Below are 23,545 nucleotides of genomic sequence, written 5' to 3'. Positions count from 1 at the left end.
TTCCTCCGCGCGCGCCTTGTGGATGCCCTCGACCATTATTACCATTCCCCGTGCGTATCACTTTTCTAGTCTGCTACTCCACCGAATCCAATACACGTTGGTGGGGACAATCTCTTCTCATATGACCAGATTCTCCATAACTATAGCAAGTGCGATCAACTGGTTATCTTCCGTCCGTCGAAGGCGCGACTCCCTCGCTATCTTGAATCAAATTATGAGGTAGAATTCCCGAGTAATTGTAATTAGAGGCAGGCATGGTATACTGAATTGTCCTAGCTTCAATGTTGGCCTCCCTAGCCCCTTGGAGTAAGAACCTTGAAAGTTACCCAAGTTTTGGCCCGTTTAACCAATGCCTTAGCCTGACCATCTCGCCTCACCCCCTCCACTTTATTACCATAGTATGTTACCTCATTAAAGCTCCTTCCTCCAGAAGTGATATTTATCGATAATGTCTACAACTCAAAATTTAGTCCCCTATTGAATAGACAAATCATCTCCTCTTCGGTAGTCACCAACTGGTAGCATATCCAGAGAGAGCATGTAACTTCGCCTCATAAGCAGCCGCATACATACCAATTTTTTCCAAAGACATAAGCTCATCTTTATTACGATCCCTCAAAATCCTAGGCACATATTTCTAGAAAAACAGAGCATGAAAAAGAGTCCATGTGAGTGGAGGTAAAACTGATGATTTGCATTCCATATAAGCTCTCCACCACTGTTTGGCCTCACTTTAAAACTGAAAAGTCTAGAACTCAACTCCATATTGATGGAAAATTCCTAACATATGAAGCCTCTCATAGCAGCATAAGATAACTCATAAGCATCTTCACTCTCAGAATCAAGAAATACAGGAGGCTTTAGCATGAAAAACTTAGTCAACATTTCATGATCATTACCAGTCATAATAGAACCCAACAAAGGACGGAAGAAAACATCAGTACATACATTTCCACCCATCTTAAGAGTAGTGAGAGAAATAGAAGGATTAGTGGGAGCTTGAGTTGCTTTAGCAGAAAGAAGCACTATAGGACCATCCAATCCTTCATAAAAGAAAAGATTTGTTGATCTAACACTGGATTTATGGGGGGAACACTAGTACTCTCAGCCTACACCTCTTTCTATTATCATACCTCTTCAACATTCTCCTCTATCTCTTAATGATGTATGGAAGGGGCCTCATTTTGGGGAGCATTTTCGAGAGTACCCCATATCTAGCAGGCGCCACGCTTCTTCAGCCTCTACCCCTATCTCTTTCTCTACCTCTGTTTTGACTGCAACCTCTCGTTGTAGATTCCTCAGCTGGAGCATTGACGGGAGCTACGGGCCTGATATTGTTGAATCTAGTGTTAACCATCTGCTGACAGAAGAGTGAAGGTGGTTAGATACCAATTTGAATCGATAGATACCAATTGGAATCGAGTTATAACACGAACGACACCAAAAAAAATAGAGAGATTTCCTAAAGTCCTATAGGCTCTCCAAAAAAAATACAGACGTCTTCGCACCACTCCGCAAAACTCTACTAGACTATTTTGGTACATCGAGATCAATGAACTTAGGCTCTTATACAAACTTTGTCATGACCCAGACAATCAGGATTGACACCCGCACTAACCTTCCGGTGGGAGAACCACTTCTACAACCCAAACCAAGCAACTAAACAAAAAACTAAAGCATTTAAGGGTACAAAAATAGGAATAATGGCTAAAACACAAGTTCCCATACACTTCAAATAAAAGTCTAATAATAACTAACATTGCGAAAGTAATGCCTAGAACATGAAAGTGAATGTACAAAAATATCTAATAGAGAAACAAAGTCTAAACAAGAAGGGATGTATCCCAATCTAATGAACTAATAACTAACTAGAAAAGTCTAAGTCCAAAATGTGAACATATATGAAAGCAGAACTCACGGCAGCCCAGAAAATAGTAGTAGCAGCGATCATCATTTCTTTTGAAATCTTTGTTCTTAAAATCCTATTGAGGTCTCTATCCTCTTTGTCTAAGCTTTGTCTCACTGCCATAGTTTTCTTTTTATCATCTTTATTGTAGCCGTTGATGTGATATTGTTCATAGGCCATCAAGTTTTCTCAAAGTTCATCGTAAGTCATTTTCTGCAGATTTCTATCTTCAAGAACGGAGGCCTTAGTTTCCCAAGCTTTGGGTAGACTTCTAATAAGTTTTCTAACTTCAGGTCCATTTGAATACGCCATTCCAAGTGAATTGAGTTCGCAAAAAATTTTACTGAATCTTGAGAACATAGTTTCTACATTTTCATCTTCAGCCATTTTGAACAATTCATATTCATTTACTAGTAAACTGATTCGAGTCTCATTCACCTTGGTGGTTCCTTCATCTGTCGCTTCTAATTTGTCCCACATTTCTTTTGCAGTTTCACATGTTTGATATATTGTCATATTCAGCTCCGCTCACTGCACAATATAACAAACTTATAGCTCTAACATTAGTTTTAATTACCTCTTGTTGTTCCTTGGTAATGTCAAATGATTCAGGATCAAATGGTTTTTCAGTGCCATCTTTGTCTGTCAGACCATGAATAGGCTTTGGACCCATCTTGATCACTATCCATGCTTGGTGATTATTTGAAGAAACAAAGATTTTGAATCTGTCTATCCAGTGAGAGTAATGTTGTCCATTGAAGTATGGTGGTCGGTGTGAAAAATGTCCATCTTGAAGTTGAGCACCAGGAATCTTATAATGTGCCATTGGATATTTGCTCATTTGTGGTTGAATACTTAAAAGGTGAGACCCGCTCTAATACCAACTGAAAGTCAAGAGGGGGGGGGGGGTAATTATAATTTCCTTCAGTCGACTTCCTACTCTGGTCAATCGACTCACCTGCAAGTTAGTAAAATAGATAAACAGTAATAATAAAATGCAATAATTAAATAAAACAAAGTGTTTTTATACTGGTTCGGATCATTGATATAGAGCCTAGTCCAGTCCCCTTGGGTTACAGGTGTTTCCTTAAGAGCTTGTTGAGAACTTGGGTCTTACAGAATGTTACGATTAAGAGCTGTCTGATATGCAAATCAAATCTTCTTCTTAGACACAACATCTACTTGTATAACCTACACTCAAATCTTTCTTTCTCTTTTCTTTTTAACTTTCCACTCAAGTGTGTATAAAGTTTTACAAGATAAAAGAAGATTACAATATAAGTTCACGTGAAGTGCGTAATTCACATCTAAGTCTGAAGGGGTATATATATATAAACAAACTTGTGCTCTTGTAAGGAAACCCCAAGGGAGTGATACTTCAATCAAGGATTTGAGAAATCCCTTGATTGAGGCGTTTTGCTGACTTATGTCCATATTATATATGTGCATGGTAAATTGCATTACTTCCTTCTTAACAGATATGATTCAATTTTGGGATTTGGATAAAGGATTTATCTTGACTCTTTGTCTTGATCTATTTTCCTTTCTTCTTTTGATGGCTTGGCTCTATTCTTGGTTTGGTTTGATGATTCCTAGATTTGGTTCGAATTTACTTGATTGATCTGCTGCCCACTTTAGGCCATTTGTTAATGATTTGTTGGTTCATTTGATTATACCTTTCCTTTATGTAGTAATTTTAAGAAACATAATATATTGCTTTCCATGTGGGTGTTTGCTTTGATCATTTTTTATTACATATCCACGCCTTTATATAATAATTGTAGGCATTAGAATATATTTCTTTCCATGTGGATGCTTGCTTGGATCCTTTCCTTGTGGATGTCCACGCCTGTTAGAAATATGAGTAGTGTGTTAAGTGTCATTTACCAGAATTTACATAACATTAAGAAGCTAACACTGTGGAGTATAAATTGTCTCTACCCCCTAATTTATCAGGTGTCCATACCGTATTTCATATGTCTATGTTGAAGAGGTATCACGGTGATGAGGATTATATCATTAAGTGGGACTCCATCTTATAGAAAGGACGTCCAATATGGGGAGGAACCTATTGTTATTCTTGATAATGATGTACGCAAGTTGCGAACCAAGGATATTAAGCCAGTGAAAGTTCAATCGAAGCATCCTCCAGTCGAGAAAGTTACATGGGAGACCGAGAAGGACATGCGAATCAAGTATCCCTAATTGTTCGTTGAATCAGGTAGTACACCGTTCTTTTGTTAAATTGCTATCTATTGTAATGAACGAGTTCCTCTGTTATAGAAATTCCAAGCAGGATAAAATGTTGGCGCCAGAAAAACATTTGCATAGTATTAGGATTTTTCCAACCTTGTACAGATTTGGAGGAAATCAAAGACATCAAACTATAGGGATATCTAGTAGCATTCGTTAAAGTAAAAATGAGTTTGATTGCATCACGTGTTAGATCACTCATTAACGATCCCGTAAAATTTTACGGAATTGAATAAGAGTGAGTAGAGCTCCAAAAATTGACCTTAGCATAAAGGATATTTTCTGAGCGTAGTTGAATGGAGGTCTATTGTAAATTGGGATTTCAAAATTATGTGAACAAGCTCTCTGTTTCATTTTGTGCCTCTGTAGCGGGATTGTTATTGTTATATCAAGGCCACTGTAGTGTATAGTGGTTGTTGTGTCGGACGAGACAGGACTTAAAATTGTAGATTTTCAGGGAGAGCTCACTATTTAAAAAATGTCGTTGTAGCGGCGCGCTACAATGGGATGGGTTCCCCTATAGTGGGACAGTCCTGAATAAAAATGTCAATAAAACCCTTAAACGACCTTATTTGACACTTTCCAATTTTTAGAGCTAAAGAACGACCCCCAGGCAATTATAACTTGTTTCCACCATTCTTGAGGCTAAATGTAAGCTTTCCATTCCACGAATCCATTTTTTGATCCGTAGAACATAATAGGATGTGTCAATTTTGATGGGGAAGGGTTTCTTGATATATTTTATGGTGAAAACAACCCTAATCTAGATACTAAAGATCATGGGCATGATCAAGGTTTGTGAGCATTGTCAGTAATCTGGGTAATTAGTGATTGTTTATTGATTTTCGTATGTTACTAATTGTTTCTAAGACCAAGAACAAGTGACACAAATCTGAAAGGGGGTGGGAACGATCAAGTTTCTTAGGGTTTTAAACTTGTTTCGAGGTAGGTTTCATGATCGTGTAATGTATGCATGTTTTTGCTATACTAGGATACTTGTATGTATATTAATGTTTCAATAATGATCAAACATGATGTAACTGAGATGGATCTATGATGTAGCCATGAAATCATGATGTAAATGTATGATTTGGATGATATACTTGTGATTGTGACTGTGTTGTGTGAATGAAATCGGATTGCCATATTCTGGCGAGATAAGCGAGATGGGTTGACACATTCCAACATTACTTTGGATCAGGTTTCCACGTTTTGGCATATTTTGGGATCGGATTGCCGCTTTTCGTCAAGCTAATTATTTGGGTTTGGGTTCCGTTAGAGGACCAATGATGTGATAAGCATGTATAATGTGTTGTCGAATTTTCATGTTGACAATGTTGTATATGTTGATATATATACATGTGATAATAATGTTTTCGACTTGTTTATATTGCACTAGTGGGATAGCCGCGTGATCCTACTAATACACGATGGTTGTATACTGATTTTGCACTTGCTCTTATTTTTGTTGAGTACAGGGCTTCTTCAAGCGACTAATGACAAACCTCGCTTAGGAGACTAGCTCATCTCATCTACTTCAAGGGTGAGCCACATCTTCCAGTCTTCCATGGAGTTCTCTTTTGTCTATGTCCACCATTTCTCAACTTAGGCATTGTTTTAGATAGTTGAATAGTTCATTAGTTTGTCATGTATCCATTCTTGTTGGATTTATGGATCTTGTTAGATGTTTATGTATATTGACATTCATATTTTAGGTATTTAAATTTCTCATTTATTAGTTGATTAACTTGCTTCCGTAACTTAATTTCCTAGTTTTGGACTAGATTCTTCGTTTGGGTTGTTGTAGTGGTTCTCCCACTGGAGGGATAGTGTTGGGGCCAATCACGACGGTCTGAGTTGTACCAAATTCTTTCTCCTAATATTTTTTATTGATCATTCAATTAACTTGAAGATACGTTTCATGTTAAACTAACTTTTGCTTCGTTTGATCCTATGAGAAGGTTGAATGATTATTGATTATGCTATTTGCCTTGGTTAAAGATGGTTGAGTTAAAGCATCCTTGTTTCTAGTTAACTGAGTTTGTGAAAAACAAAAAATGCTTAGTATGCTAGTGTAGTGCACCTTTTTTTTTGGATATCTAGGCATCTCCAATTGAAACAATTTCTTTCCATCTATCTAAGATTCTGTATATAGCAATCTTAGACATATTATTAGGATGTTAGTCTCTTGATACTAGTTCTCCAGCTTGTGGTACTTACATGTAGTCTGGTAAATGTAAGTGTTAGTCTCAAACCAATCTTTAAACTATAATAATTAATAGAGTAATGTTAAAGGGTAATACAACAAGTGACTCAAACTAACTTTGGTTTTTTCCATCCTTTTTACAAGTATAAGTTTAACAATTGTAATAACTAAAACTGCAAAATTTTCTTACCAACATGCTCCAATAGGTATTAGGCAAATGAACTTAAACAAAAATATATGGCATTGTAAATTTGGCCAAATTGTAATGATCATGTACGTTATTTTATTTTATTTTTAGTTCTTTTCAACATTTGGAGTTTTTCTGTAGAGATCCCAAGTCATTCATTTATGACTTGTGGAAACTAACATTTTGTTTGTCTGGTCGTACATTTGAGTTTTGTGCAAGTTTTCATATTTTGGAGCTTCTAAAGTTTGAACAGCTGACTACGATTGAAGCTCAATGTAGAAAATCTTCAAATGGAATTATGATAGTTTTTTTAGCTCTGAAACATCGAGTTTGATCTAGTAAGACCTTTGGTTTGAGTCATGAGGTTTTGGGGCTGATCATTCAAGCTTCCTTGTGGATTTTAGCCTCATTCTGTGATGTGGGACCACTTCTAGAAAAGAAGACCTCGAATGGAAGTTTTGATGGTTATGTTGTGTTCCAAAGTTTGAATTAGGTTGGGTAGGTTAGTTTGTTTGTGCCCACGGGGTCCTGGATGAATCTGGAGCACCGAATCGAACATTGGAGCTTTATCTAACTTTTTGGCTTAGCTAGTGCCTATCATTTTGTTCATTGCGATCGCAACCCTTGGCCTAACTGAAAAATATAAAAATCATTTTTTCTTTATCACGGTCATACCCTATTGGGCTTGCGATAGCAATGATCAATTTTAAGCCCGTTTAAGGTTAGTCCCCTGTGATTTTCAACCTTCTCTCCCATTTGCAAAACGCAATTGTGAGAGCCCTTGACCACTGTTTTAGGCGATTTGAGTTGCAAATTTAATAGAATTGGTGTGGCTACATATTGTAGTGATTGGGAAAGTGTGGGGGACTTCATATTAATGTGATTTCTCTCCTAAATGGGCTTCTGAAGCTCTTTATGGTGATTTAATTGAGATTTTGATACGTATTTTTGTTCACTTCCTTTTAAGAATCAAATTATGTCCTATTTTAGGAAAAATTTTAGTAAGTCGATCAATACCTTTTGACAAAGTCAATTTTGGGATTCTCTGTGTGGTCATTCTCGTTTTGACTCAATTTTTATGTTCATCTTCAATTATTGTGATTTTGGTGTCTACACATCTTTATCAACATTATGATCAATATTTTGATAGAATGATGGTGATTAGAGGTGTTTAAAGTTAAGAGTGTTTCTCAGGTTATGGTTTTTAGTTGTTTTTTTAGGACAAAAAATTTCTTAGGATTGTTTTTGTTTTTTTTAGGGTTTAGGTTTCTTGGGATTTGTTAGGGCTTAGGGTTCAAATTTTACACCTTAAGGTTTAGGGTTTAGGCCTTCAGCTTTACGGTTTATGACTTAGGGTTTAGGGTGAAGTCCTGAGGTATAGGGTTGGGTATAGTCCATAAGGTTTAGGCCCTATGGTTAACCATTTCTTTAGGTTTTAGGATTTAGACTATATGGTTTAGGTAATCAATTTTAGGTTTGATGGTTAAGGGTTTAAAATTTAGCATTTTAATGGTTTTAGGGGTTTTTAAGGGGTTTCTAGGGTTTAAAAGTTAGAGTTTTTATAGTGAAGGTCTTTTTAGGGTTTAGGGTTTAGGATTCTGATTATGTAGCTTTAGGGATTTTTTAAGGTTTACTTTAGGCTGTTTTTTGGTGTATGGATTTTTAGTAGTTTTAAGGGGGTTTTTTGGGTTTAGGGTTTCTGTGGATTTTTAGCATTTCTTTGGGCATAGGGTTTAGATTTTAGGCCTTAAGATTTAGGTTTTTGGTCCTACGCTTTAGGGTTTACTATTTAGGGTTTAATGTTTTAACCCTAAGGTATAGGGTTGGTTATATATTTTCCTTAAGGTTTAGGCCCAATGGTTTAGGGTTTCATTGGAATTATGGATGTAAGACCTAAGGTTAAGGGTATAGAGTTTAGATTCTGCGATTAAGTTATTTCCTTTTCTTTAAGAGATGGAGAAGGTAATTTGTTGCTTGGTTTATCTTTTTCAGAGACCTGTAATTTGGTTTCATCTACAACAACATTGAAATTTCTCTTTGACTTCAATATTTCTCTCTGTTTTCGTGTTATTTTTCTTAACAATTAATATTTGCTTTTTCTTTGGAGCTCTATCAGCCTATGCCTATTGAGTACCACTTGTTGATACCCATGCTATACTTCTGCACCTTATAGATCATAGTACGAGTTCTCGCCTTAATTTTGATCGTGTGCATAGCAGATTCTAGGATTCAAAATTGTGGTGAGCTCCTTCTATTGAAAATCGTCGATCTTCCTGTATGTTGGCTAGGACTAGTCTCTATTCACTTTGGGAGGCAATTCAATATTTATTGAGTTTGAAAATCCTTATACTTCTATGTTTGACTAGATGCTTGATTAATAATTGATGTCAGGTTTTGAGATAGTTTTGTTGTATTTTTATTTGTTTACTCCCCTTCTCCTCCTTGTTATTGTCACTGGCCCAATTTGTGTTCTTCTGTGTGATAGCCGTTACTTCGTATTCCGGGCTGTGAATTAGGCTTACCTACTAATGGGATGTCTTGGTGCCATTATGACCTGAGAAATCGGATCATGACACAACTTGATCCAAAACTAACAAAGATCTATTTCTCATACTTTTAAAATCCTAAACGGATATGTGCAGAATTAGTATAAAATCTACCATTTATAATCCTCTCTCACACAAAACGGGTATTAGTCTAAAGAAATTAAACAGAAATATATATAACATTGTAAATTAGTCAAAAAGGTGAAATCATTAAAATAAATGTTTAAGTCAAAACCTAAACTCCTTGAAATCTTCTAATGGTTATCGATTATGGTCATCCTACCCGTGAGAAAAGTAGCGAACAAAATCTCTGAGACGAAAAACCTTGTTACAATATTCACTTATTTGATAAAATAGTGAGACTGTACATAGTACTGCCCAACTCTCTAGGATGGTTCCATAAAGGATTTGCAAAAAACTTGTCCGGTAGTCATATCATCAAAATATTTACAGGCTATTTAATACACACGAAAATTAAGGGAATGCACTAATTTTTGTGAATTAGCCTCGAAATGTCTAAAATCATTTAAAATGCAATTAAATAAGTGGAGTTTTGAGAAAGATGATACGTACGAGTCTTATCCTTACTCAATAATAAATGAATTGCAATTCCTCACTGTGATTGATGATAGCAAAGTTTCATAATTTTGTAATTAAGATCCTGTATTTGTAAACCTCAATATATCTTAAAATGGAGGTGAAGTGTGGACACTTAATTCATGATCTTATGCGCATCAATACTCATCAAGCAGCCAACATAAGCCCTAATATCAATCATTTTGAGGTTCATGTGGGTGAAATAGGAAAAGTTGGTGTGATTATTAACATGAAATATAATGAAGGTAACATACATTTATCCTCTCTATCAATTTGATTTACTTGCATCATTTTTCTATATTTAGGTGTATTTTATAGAATGGAAATTATTTTTGTGAGGAAATAATCCTCATAAAAACCTTAGCTGATGATGCTTGGACAAGAAGGAGTTGCTCGAATGATAAGGTTGTAAATTAGAGTCTCCAAGGGAGGAGGGATAAAAGTAAATTGTTTGATGGAAATTTATTTTTGTCATATGCCAAAAATATAATATAATCTAAATTATTGTTTTCCTTACCGATTTCTCATATTCCTCGAAATGTCAGCTCTTCTTTTGAGATTTTAAAGACTACTCCACTCAGTAAAGGTAGATAAACCAAATATTCAAGTGCATTAATAGATAATTTTTGGAGAAAAATGAAGAAAAGTAAAATAAATAAATAAATATGATAATTTGTAAATGCTTTTAAGTCTTTCATAAGGAATTGTGTAGTTGAACTAGGAGTAACACCTTTGTATTTACTAAATTTAAAGAATACAGATGAACAATAAAAGACTATGAAGTATGAAATTGAAGCCATCGTTAGTTACAAGAAATCGATAAAACGAATGTGATTGGTGGAGATTTGTTAGATTTCTATAGTTCCTTTACGATCATATCATCCTGTGAACAACAATGGATTACATGGACATTTGAGTATGAAAATTGTTATTTAATGCATCTTAGCTCGTTCTGGCAAATCTAATAGTTTGTTTGGTAATAATTGAATTACGTTTTGACTTTTGACACACTCTAATTAAATTGTGTACCTGAATCCTCAAGAAAGAAAATTATATGTATGCCAATAATTCCTTATTTGTAAACCTGTATATATAGACCTTATTATAATTACCATGGGTACATTAAATTTTATTGTGAAAATTATATTGGGAAAATACTAAAATATTTCATTTAACTTTGAGAAAAAACGTATTTATGTCATCCGTTAAAAGTTTAGCTAATTTGTATCATCTCATTTGAGAAAAGACTCAATTAACTGAAAAAAAATTCGCTTTTGCAAAATCATTTTTTTACATGTGATCGATTATGATTCAGTCATTAATTAAATAAGTTTTGTTTAAAAGTGAAAAGACTCAAATATACCATCAAACTTTGAGAAAAGAATCATATATGCATCCAATTAAAGTGTGGTTTATTTATGTCATTTCAATTAACAAATAATGGCATGAATTAGCCTTTTTCTCAAACGAAAATGACACAAATGATCCAAATGTTTAACGAATTATATAAATGAGTCTTTTCTCAGTGTTCGATAGAATATTTAAACTTAACTAGACTTGCACCTAATTCCAAAAATGAAATAACACGTGATATATGTATGTGGTTGAAACTGTTTCTATTCACTAGTCTTTCACAGCTAACTAAAATCTATATAAAGACTACTATTTCTTAACATTTTGTCACCAATTCATTCTCACACCTTATTACTATTTCTGAGGAAAAGAAAATATGGGTAAAAGGCAAGTTGATTGCTTCAATGGAGGTGAAGTGTGGAGGACACTTAATTCATGATCTTTTGCACACCAATACTCATCAAGCAGCCAACATAAGTCCTACTATCAACCTTTTCGAGGTTCATGAGGGTGAAATAGGAAACGTTGGTACGATTATTAACTTGAAATATAATGAAGGTAAAATACATTTATCCCCACTCTATCTCTCTCTCTCTCCCTCTCAATTTAATTTACTTGCATCAATTTTTATATTTAGCTGTATTTTGTTGTATGAAAATTAGTTTTTTGAGAAAATAATCTTCATAAATTAAAAACTTAGTGATGATGTTTGGACAAGAGGGAGTTTGTTCGGATAATAAGCATCCATCACTTCTAACCTGAAAGGTTGTGATTCGAGTCAACAAGAAGGACGGGAATTTACTTTTGACATACCAAACATAATATAATCTAATTATAGTTTTCCTTACTAATTCTCATATTCCCCAATATATCAGCTCTTTCTTTTGAGATTTTAAAGACTACTCCATTCAGTAAAGGTAGATAAATCAAATCATCAAGTGCATTAATAGATAAATTTCGGAGAAACTTAAAAAAAACATAAAGGAAATAAATATAATATATTCAATTTATTCTGTAAATGCTTCAAGTCTTTCATGAGGAATTGTGCAGTAGAACTAGGAGTAACATCTTTGTGTTTGCTAAATTTAATGAATACAGATGGACAAGAAAAGACTTGCAAGTATGAAATTGAAGCCATTGATCGTTACAAGAAATCAATAAGCCGGAAAGTGATTGATGGAGATTTGTTAGAGTTCTATAGTTCCTTTACGATCATATCATCCTGTGAACAACAATGGATAACATGAACATTTGAGTATGAAAAGAGAGTTGAAAACAACCCAGAGCCCCTTAATTTCTTGGGGTTTATTCTTAATATGACAAAGGATATTGAGGGTCACTTTCTGAAAAAATAGAAAAAATCTATTATGTTATACATGTTTATATGTCTATACACATAAACATGCGTGTGTGTTGAATAAATTGAAATATTCATAAATATTTAATATTATATTTGAAGAATATACTAAATAAATAATCAATATTGCATTTGAAGCAGTGACGGAGCTAGAATTTTATCTAAGGTGTGTCAAAATATTAAGAAATAAAATCGTGTAGAAGCCAAGGAGTGACAATATGTAATATATATACATAAAAAATAATTTCTATTCTAGCTACATAATGTAATTTTCCGACGAAGAGTTGTGGTTCGACCCTCCTTAACTATATGTGGCTCCGCCACTATTTCTTGGCATAGAAATAGTGCATCTGTTGATGGAATATTTATTTCTCAAAAGAAGTTTTTTGCAAGAAATTCTAATCAGGTTCCGCATGAGCAATGCTAATCCCGTTAGATATTGTCTTGAAGCATACAAAGGATATTGGAGAGAAAAAGGTCGATGATACTTTTTTCGAACAAATTGTGAGAAGTGTGATGTACTTGAAAACAACTAGGCCAGACATCCATATGTCGTAAGTCTCATTAGGAAATTCATGGAGAATCCAAAAGAATTGCATCTTTTGGCTGCAAATAGGATCCTTCGGTACTTAAAATGTATCATAGATTTTTGTTCTATAAAAAGGGTGATATGGCAGATTTGATTGCGTTATGTAATAGTGATTATGCTGGAGATATAGATGATCACAAGAGTACATTGGGTTATGCATTATACTAAGTTAAGTATAGTCTCATGGTCATCAAAGAAGCACCCAATCGCCACTTTGTCAACAACTGAAGCTGAATTTGTTGTTGCAATTGTATGTGTGTCACAAGCTATTTGGCTGAGAAATATCACTGAAGATGGAGTAATTGATCTTATGTTTTGCAGAAGTTAAGACCAGGTGGCTGACATATTCACTAAATCCCTCAAATATGCATCATTTGTGAAGTTTAGGGAATTACTCAAAGTTCGTACTGTTGTGGATCTGGCTTCTAAAAAATAAATCGAAAAGTCTTCAGTTTAGGGGAGGGAATATCAAGTATTTATCAACTGTTAATTGTTTGTTACATCTGTTAGTGGACTAAGCAATTACTTTCTAGCTGTATTTTTAGGTATCAGTTATTAAGTTATGTCATCAAGCTTTTAGCAAATGCTCATTTGTGTCGTTTATTACAAGTTTAGTTTATTTATGTCATTTTCGTTTGAATAAAAGTTTAGCCCATTTATGTCATTTTCATTAAAAGTTTAGCTTATTTATATTTAGAGTCTGTTTGGCTCAGCTTAAAAGCTGGTCAAACTGACTTAAAAGCTGATTTTTGACTTATTTAGCTGTTTGGCAATATTTAAAATAACTTATTTTAAGTTTAAAAAAAAACTTATTTTAAGCCAAAAGTTAAAAGCTGGGGTAGGGGTGCTTTTTTTTTAGCTTATAAGCTGTTTTAAGTTGACCACATTTTACCTTTTTGCCCTTAATATTTTTATACAATCTCCAAATTACCCACATAATCCTAACATTTCTTTCTTCCATTTTTCCCTTTTCACGTATAGATGATAGACAATTACTATTACTAATGAATGAAAATATTAAAAATCTTAAATCTTTCAAGTGATCTATTCAAATTATATATTATTAAAATGTAAAATAAGTTGCACATATAACTTAAATAAAAATTTATATTCCTCTTATAAATAATTTGTGATAATAAAGAAATATGTGAATGATAGCAAAATATAATTATTTATGGCTGTAAAATATAAAATTAATTAACTTTTATTATGTTAACAGCTTTTAAGGGTATTTCAGACATTTTGATTTAAAAAGCTGTTTATCAGCACTTATTTGCAAAACACATCAACAACTTTTTTTTTAACTTCAGCACTTTTATCCAAACACATAACTGCTTATTTTAAAAATAAGTTTCAGCACTTTCAAAAGTACTTTTTTAAAACTGCTTTTATTAAGCCCATCCAAACGGGCCCTTATTTGTTAACGGAAAGCAGTTTGGTTTTTGCAAAACCTTTTTTTTTACACATGGTCAATTACGATTCGGTCACATCATCAATTAAATTAGTTATTAAAAGTGAAAAATGCTCAAATATGCCATGAACTTTGAGAAAACGCTCATTGATGTCATCCGTTCAAAGTTTGGCTCATCTGTTTCATTTTCAGTTAACAAATAATTGCATCTATGAGCCTTTTTCAAACGAAAATGACATAGATGATTCAAATTTTTAACAGATAACATAAAAAAATCTTTTCTTAAAGTTTGATGACATCTGTAAACTTTTTCCAATGAAATTTTTAATTAAACTAACACCTCATATTGCAAAAAATGAAATAATACTTATCTTAGATCCCTAACTAAAAACACGTGATATATATGTGGTTGAAAATATTTTCTATTTGCTAGGTTTCACGGCTAATTAAACTCTACACGAAGATTACATGTTCATAACATTTTCTCACCATTCATTTTCACACCTTAGTACATTTATGAGGAGAAGAAAAAATATGGGGGTGAAAGGAAAGTTGATTGCTTCGATGGAGGTGAAGTATGGAGGACACTTGATTCATGATCTTATGCACACAAATACTCATCAAGCAGCCAACATAAACCCTACTATCAACCAATTTGGAGGTTCATGAGGGTGAAATAAGAAAAGTTGGTACGATTACTATCATGAAATATAATGAAGGTAACATACATTTACCCCCTTTCTCTCTCTCTCAATTTGATTTACTTGCATCATTTTTCTATATTTAGGTGTGTTTTGTAGGTTTTTTTTTTCTGGAGAAAATAGTCGTTCATAAAAACCTTAGCTAATGATGTTTAGCTAAGAGGGAGTTGCTCGAATGACAAACATTCATCATTTCTAACCTGAAGGTTGTGAATTCGAGTTACCAAGGGAAGAGGGATTAAAAAACATTTGATGGAAATTTACTTTTGTCATACCAAACATAATATAATCTAGGGAAAAGACTCAAATATGTCATCGAACTTTCAGAAAAAGCTCATTTATGCCATCATTTAAAGGTTTGACTCATTTATGTCATTACCGTAAAAAAAATGCTCATTCATGCCATTATTTTTTAACAATGGTTTTGCAAAACCATTTTTGAAAGGTGGCCAATCATAATTCGTCCATGTCATAAATTTTACTTAATAAAAAATCATAATTCTGAAAAAAAAAATTGAATTAATTTTTTTTGATTTTTTATTAAATAAATTGATGATGTGGCCGAATTATAATTGGTCACGTCATCAAAATTTTCAACTAAAAAAATCAAAATTCTGAATAAATATTGATTTTTCTATTTTTTTAATTAAAAAATTGATGACGTGATCGAATTATAATTGATCACATGTCAAAAATGGTTTTGTAAAACCAGTGTTAAAAAATAATGGCATGAATGAACATTTTCTTTAATGGTAATGATATAAATGAGACAAACTTTTATCTGATGGCATAAATGAGCCTTTTCTGATAGTTCAATGGCATATTTGAGCATTTTCCCTATAATCTAATTATAGTTTTCGTTACTACTCCCTCTTTGTCCCTAATTACTTATCCACATTTCTTTTCTAAGTTGTCCCTAATTACTTGTCCATTTTGACAAATCAAGAAATGACAAAAAAAGCTTTACCTATTATACCTTCAATTAATTACTTTGAAAAAGGTATAACTTCTTCAAAATTTTTAGTTTTTAATTCATCCACTTCATAATTAATAGTAGTAAATAATAAGCTTACTATGTTAATTATTATTTTCTTAATGAATGTCAATTCAAAAGTGGAGAGAGAGAGTGATTCACATATTCCCCAAAATTCCAACTCTTCTTTTGAGATTTTAAAGACTACTCCTTCAGTAAAGGTAGATAAACCAACATTCAAGTGCATAAATAGATATTTTTTTGAGACTACTCCTTCAGTAAAGGTAGATAAACCAACATTCAAGTGCATAAATAGATATTTTTTTGAGAAAAATAAAAATAAATAAAATATATACATTTCGTAATTGTTTTTTAAGTCTTTCATGAGGAATTGTGCAGTTGAACTAGGAGTAACATCTTTGTATTTGCACAAATTAATGAATACAGATGGACAAGAAAAGATGGTTAAGTATGAAATTGAAGTTATCGATGATTACAAGAAATCAATAAGCCGGAAAGTGATTGGTGGAGATTTATCACATTTATTACATGGACATTTGAGTATGAAAAGAAAATTGAAGACAACTCAGAGCCCCTTAATTTCTTGGGTTTTATTCTTACGCCTCATTTGTTTGCATTTAGTGGAGGTATGAATCTTAATCATTTAGGCTTAGCCTATTAAGTATGTCTGATTTTTAGGTCTGAAGCTGAATCATTCAGATTTAGCCCATTAAGTTCATTTGTTTTATTTTCAAAAAAGTCTTTTAATGAGTCTGAAGAGGTCTGAACGAATCAGATCTGTAGGAGACTCTTAACAACATTCAGATTCATTTAATAAGTTATCAAATAATAAATAAATTTTCATAAATTCTTTCAAGTATTTTTTATTATATTAATATTTTCTTGTATTGACGTCTGTGAAGAACACTAATTGCAATAATATTTCTGATGTATTGTTGTTTATCAAGATTTTTGGATGAAAAAAAATGTACTCCAAATCATGATTATTAAAATTTTAAAACTTTTTTTAATGAAAAATGATATATTTTGTTGAAATAAAATTTTTATAATATTTTATTAATATAATGTCAATTTCACATGCACATTCTGATACAGAAAACAAACGACATTAATAATTTAGTGTTCAGATTTAGATACCACATCTTAATATTCAAATGTATATTCAGATCAAAATACCTGAATCTTAATACAAATCTTAATATTCAGATGTGTATTCAGATTCAGACCTCTTAATCTTAATGAAAACAAATGAGGTCTATTGAGGGTCACTTTCTAAAAAAAAATCGAAAAAATATATTATTTTATTTCGGCCTACGTGGCACTAACTTGAAAAGAAAAAGTCAACCAACGTTGAATCGACAAGACAGTGCTATGTAGGCCGACAAGGGGTAGAAAATTATTAATAAAATAAATTTAGGGAGATAATAGGACCTTAGTATAATATAAGTGTGTCTATGAATTTTTGGACATAGACTGAGGGATACTTATGTATTATCCTTTTATTTATGTTGTGTGTTACACATAAACATATGTGTGGACGATGAACAAATGGAAATATTCACTAGTTCTAGCTAGCGTGTGGAATAAATAATTAATATTGTGTTTGAATAATATACTAAATAAATAATTAATATTGTGTTTGAAGAATATATTTCTAAATAATATACTAAATAAATAATTAATATTGTGTTTGAATATCTTTGTTCTGTGGATATATTTCCTACCATGAGTAACTGTTAGATAGTTTCTTGTCATTATCCAAAATAGGATCGTGATGATGCCTACCACAAGCCCCTCAGATGGCAAGTGAAAACCCTAACATCAAGCAATAAATTAAAGACATAATAAATAAATATGACCTTTAATTTGATTTTATTTGTCAACTATAATCTTTAATTTAGGGTGTGCACAAGTAAACACTTAAACTTGTACAAAAATGAATAAATAAACACTTTCATCCTACATCACACCCTACATGACAATTTTTTATCCTAACTTTGAAATTGAATTTAATTAATTATTTTTTAAGTTACCATGATTTTTCTTCATATTTGAATAAAATAGGGATTGTAAACATATAAATATTGATTGAAAATTTGCATATGTACATTTCAAATAATTAAATTATTGATGTAACTAAAGTTTTGTATAAGTGTTTAAAACAGTTTCTCTCTATAAAATAAGTCTATACTAAAAACACATTGATACTTGCCCTTTTACGTAATTTGACTCTAAGAAGTACTTTTTAAAGAAAATTATCCAAACACAAACTGATTATCAAGAGCACTTTTCAAATAAATTTATCAAACACAATTGCTCTTTTTGAAAGGCACTTTTATGAAAAGTTATTTTTGAAAAAATGCTTCTAAAAATAAGAAGTATTTAGCAGTAACATCAAACATACTTTAATTAGGGAAATATAGATAGACTTGAACATATAAATAAATTGTGTTTTGTAAAGTGATTCTCTAGAAAGGAAAATATATATGTCAGTTTTTACCCAATAATTATTTTTCACTTGTGTTTTACTATCCATTAGCTGGTAGGATAGTTGAAGGACCTAATAGGAAGCTTATGGTAAATTGTAATAATGAAGGAATCATGTTTATTGAAGCTGATGTAATGTGGAGCTTGAGAAATTAGGAGACTCTATAATTCCACAATGTCCATAAATTGAAGAGCTACTACATAATGAGCTATGAGCTAGGATCTGATGGGATCATTCGTTGTTCGTTAATGTTATTTCAGGTAATCAATCGATCGATATTATATATATAAACAATTTTCTATGAATATTTTTTCTTTGAATTTTTAACTTAACATCTTTCCAGTTTTAGAATTTAGTGTAATATAATAATAATAATATTTTATAATGACTATTTAATGTTTAATTGATTGGCTATTTTATAATATTTTTATTTAGTGTAGGGGTAAAATGGTATTTTAATTTTTATCTTTTTTTGTTTCCACTTTTAGTAATATATAATATAATATAATATACAATATAATATAATATAATATGTAATACATAATACATATGATATATGATATATGATATATGATAACTAGTATTCGTGAGTACATATTTATGGTTTATAACCTCAATACAATATATTGAGTTTTAATACCAGAAGTCTTATTAGTATATACAAATAATAACGGTTAAATAGTTTAATCCAAAGTTCATAATATCAGACAAAGTTCTGGCCTTAACTAAAAATTTATAAATTGGGGGGAGGGGGGAGGATAGCTACATTTCAAGTGTCATATCCTTAATTTATTTAAGTATTAATTATTTATACATATAGTGATAATTTTCTAGTGATTATAAGAAGACTTTGGCTGAAAATTGTAATGGGGTTAGGAACTTCTACTTTTAAGTTTATGTGTGTGAAAATTATCTTATCACACAAGACTACATATGCAAGCTTCAATATCATCCAACTAGCACCAATACAATGTGTTACATCATTGTAAATCACCCATCTTCTTGGATAATAGATCTAAGATATATACTTGAAACTTTTCCTCTTTGTAGTTCTTGTGTATAGTCTCATGTGCTATGTCGTCATTGAACTTGCGATTGGTCCCTTTTAGATTTTAAGGGTTGTCTCAATTAGAACTATATCATCCGCAAATAACATATTTCTTAACCTTTTAGATGCATAGTTCAAAAGAGTGATGAAGTATTTTTCTCATCTTCTTATTCAAATATGCGCAATAGATCTTGATAGTTCATCACTTTTGCTTGTGTTTATTGGATCTATTGCAATTGTTGACATTGTCATGTAATTCAGTTTTTCCAGAGGCATCGAAAGGTTCTTTGGAACAATTTCTCAGTCATCTTACCATTCTAACTAGTCTTTCTTTCATGTTTTTTTTGTTATTGCGTTGTTGCCTAAGAGAAATATCTGCATTCCTAGCTGCATTTGCAAAACAATGGGTAGATCCCTAGCTGTATTTGCAAATATGTTCTCATCTATCAATTGATAGATTGTTCACTGGAATGGGATTAACCATATTAACAATATTTTTCGAAATATCATCAAAAGTGTTAAGACGCGGAACATCCTTTGGAACAATTGCTTGATCACTTGAGTTTGTATTTTAACTACGTAGAGTTTGCTGCATTGTTATGACTTGGTGAACCAAATCACACTATCTAGTTGTTGTTGAGGATTTTTTGTTGCATTATATATCATAGCATGGAAAACTTTACTTCGCCATTTAAGTCGTCTTAGTAACAGAGAATGGAGCAGGGTTTTTTTGACAAAACAACTAGTGAAAGTACCTTAAAAGGATAACTTATAGCTTTGCGTCTAAAAAGGTTTAAAGAATGAATTGTATACTAAAAATATTTATGATTTCTTTTTAAGTTTTCGCTTTAAGCCACTGATTGTATTGAGTATGTTTAACTTATGAATCTAATATAGCAGCAACTTCTAAATTGATCTTGCTTTTAATTTAAATCGTTTACGTTTATGCCGGTTTCCATCTTTGCTTTTCACCACAACTATAGAGCAAATAATAAAGTAGTTTGACAGTTATATTCTACACCCTGAGGTCTTTGTTCCCTACTCTACAAGTTCTAAGAGTTTATGCTCAGGGCTGGCTCTATGCTAAGTACAACAAGGCCTTTGCCTTAGACCCCCAAATTTCGGGGGCCTCAAATTTTTAACAAGAATAAATTATATGTTAAAATATTTATGGAAAAAAAATTCATTATTTACGACAAAGAGTAAAAAATTTTTAAATTTATTATTTTATCCTCTTTAACGTCTTTTGTACTTTGTAAAAAATAAGGATTAATATAATGAAAAGTGTTGAACAAAGTGAATTACAAATTCTTTTTTATTTCTTTTTAAATGTTAGTTTCAAGCATTACTACAATCATATTAAAATGAGGTATCCCAAGTCATCAACTTCTTGAGTCAAATTGTACGGCTCTAACTCTTATGTTTATTATTATTTGTCAAGTTATTACTTATAGCTTTATGTTAACAATACATATAATAATTTGCCTTACTGAAATGATGTTTTTCAGTGTTGAGTCGATAAAATCTAAAACTAATAACTGAAAAAATAATATTGAATACTAACCATTTTCATCTAAATAGTATAAGAAAATAAATTTTAAATAAATACGTATATGAAATTTATTTATATTTTAGTCCGCGAATTAAAATTTTATTTTAGGCCCCCAATTACGCTGATCCGCCCCTGTATATGCTCGGCCCCTGCTTCAAGGATGGTTTTCGTTCGGAGCTCGAGTCATTCTATCCCCAAACAGAAGGGGAGAAATTGCTTCTACACACACTACAACCTAGTTGGCAGATGAACAACACGTGGAAGTCATGGCCAACTACATTGGAATGATGGATCAGTTGGGTTTACATAATGGAGAAGGTTAAGGGGGAGACCTAGAAGATTTCGGATTATTATAAGAAAAAGAAAAGTAAATTTTAGTAGGTTTTATGTACATTTCACCAGAAATAAATTGTTTGACATTATCATATATCTCAAGAATTTTAATATATAATGAATTAAAAAAAAAATCTTGATATCTAATCTTTTGTATATTTTGCATAATTTATCATAATATATGCTTTATGATATAACTAGTTAAACTAACCGCGCTTTGCGCGGTGGTAAACTACCTCTATTAACTTACTTTTATTTTGAGTTAAATTAAATAACAGATGACCATTTGAATTGACGTCTCAACAAGTGCTTCAAAATCAGTTATGGTACTAAGTTGAATTGTCAAAAGACATTTTACTTGTTTTGGTTTCGAGCAACACATTCAAAACATGTAAAGCTTTGTGATTTATAATCTTGTATAAAAAATATATTTATTTATGATGGGCCTAACTAATTTGGATTCATGAAAATGGACATTTTTACCTCAATAGAATCTGCATTATATTTGTGACCTTTATTTGATAGAATATTAGAATATTATCACACTGCCGTAAATTTTCTTTTTTGCGGGATAATATATTGACATAAACTTAAGCTTGACTTCAGATGTTAAACTAATAAATACTCTAATTTCGAGTCTCCATATCTGAATGAATTAATTCATCTCCTCCATGATAATTAAACACTCACATTTGTAAAATAGTGCTCTTGTAATGTATATTTTTATTTATTAAGTAACAAATGAATATTTTAAAATGTAGTAAAGCACAGACAATCTTACTTCTTTTCAAATACAATCGAAAATACCATTTGCTAGAAATATTTCAATTAATACTTTGACAATGCAAATATTTTTTATTTTCACTTACTAAAATAATTTATTTGCCTGAAATTTTTGTGTTATGTTCCTCTATGTTAGATCTGAGTTAATTTGGAAATAATGGCGTTACTTCACTATACAAAAGCTTGTGTGTGGTTGCAAACGTGAAAATAATTACGACAACTCTACCGGATGAAACATCTCTAATTTACAAAAGTTTGTCAATATGTTACATTCTTAGTGTAATTTGGTTTAACTGTTTTGAGAAGAGAGATATAATGAATAAGTACGACTTTATTTGAACTTGCAAGTTAAACAGGAAAAAAAAACATGAACACAAAACTAAACAATAATTAATTAGTTTTATAAAAAAAAAACTACGACATGTAAATTCACCTATTATCCAGACAGTATACCCTCACAAATTAATGATATTCGAGCATTATAACTTTATTTATAACAAATACTACGAAAGAGCACAGAGAAATTCTAACTACCCTTCATCGTGTCAACACTGGACAAAAGGAATAAAGATATTATTTTACCTTTCTTACAATTGTAGATGATAATGAAAAGTAAATAGCCAATACCTCACTCAAGGATAGTAAAATTGCAAAGCTTCATGCAATGTGGCTATGCCTTAAAATTTTAAAGGTGTAAGTGCAGTGCTTCTAATTCCTTGCATATGTCAGCTTAAATGCCAACCACTATTTCCTTTCCCTTCATTTCTTTATGTTTGTTATCTTGCTTGATTCTCTCAAATTACGACCACAACGATCCTATGATTTTCCAAGTCCCAAACTACGGCCTGCAAAATCACTTGTCAACCAAAACAATCTGCCTTCACAATTAAATGAGGTTTCAACTGTCAAAATTCAGACAGAGCAAAACTTATACAAGAGTAAGCAAACTGAGAAACTCCAAATATCCTTCTTTCACTACGTATGCATGTTTACAGACTTTGTAATGATCCTTGTTAAGTTTACCCATGATGGTTATCTTTATGACTTTGTACACCATTTACAGTAAGGTATCTTGTATGGCCGAAGGAAATGTAAAATGTATGTGATATACCTCGTCTCATCTAACAATTATGACATACATTCTCGAATACTTGTTCTAAAAGTTGAGATTCCCTCTTGGTGAAGCTGATTATTATCAACATATTATATTAGATTCGCAAGAAGAATTACAAAAAAGCATA

At 31.9% G+C, this 23,545-nt stretch overlaps 1 long non-coding RNA gene and 1 pseudogene across 1 annotated transcript; both read left to right on the top strand.

Moving 5' to 3' along the window:
- The first annotated feature begins 11,386 nt into the window (after positions 1–11,386).
- Positions 11,387–13,305, top strand: LOC107029180. The gene is made up of 2 exons (XR_001457947.2): positions 11,387–11,606; positions 12,147–13,305. It is a non-coding gene; the product is annotated as an uncharacterized LOC107029180 (long non-coding RNA).
- A 1,586-nt stretch (positions 13,306–14,891) lies between these two features.
- Positions 14,892–16,956, top strand: LOC114076157 (annotated as a pseudogene).
- The last annotated feature ends 6,589 nt before the right edge of the window (positions 16,957–23,545 follow it).

Source organism: Solanum pennellii, chromosome 1, assembly GCF_001406875.1.
Source record: "Solanum pennellii chromosome 1, SPENNV200".
NCBI lineage: Eukaryota > Viridiplantae > Streptophyta > Magnoliopsida > Solanales > Solanaceae > Solanum > Solanum pennellii.
This window is presented reverse-complemented; position numbering and strand designations above follow the sequence as displayed.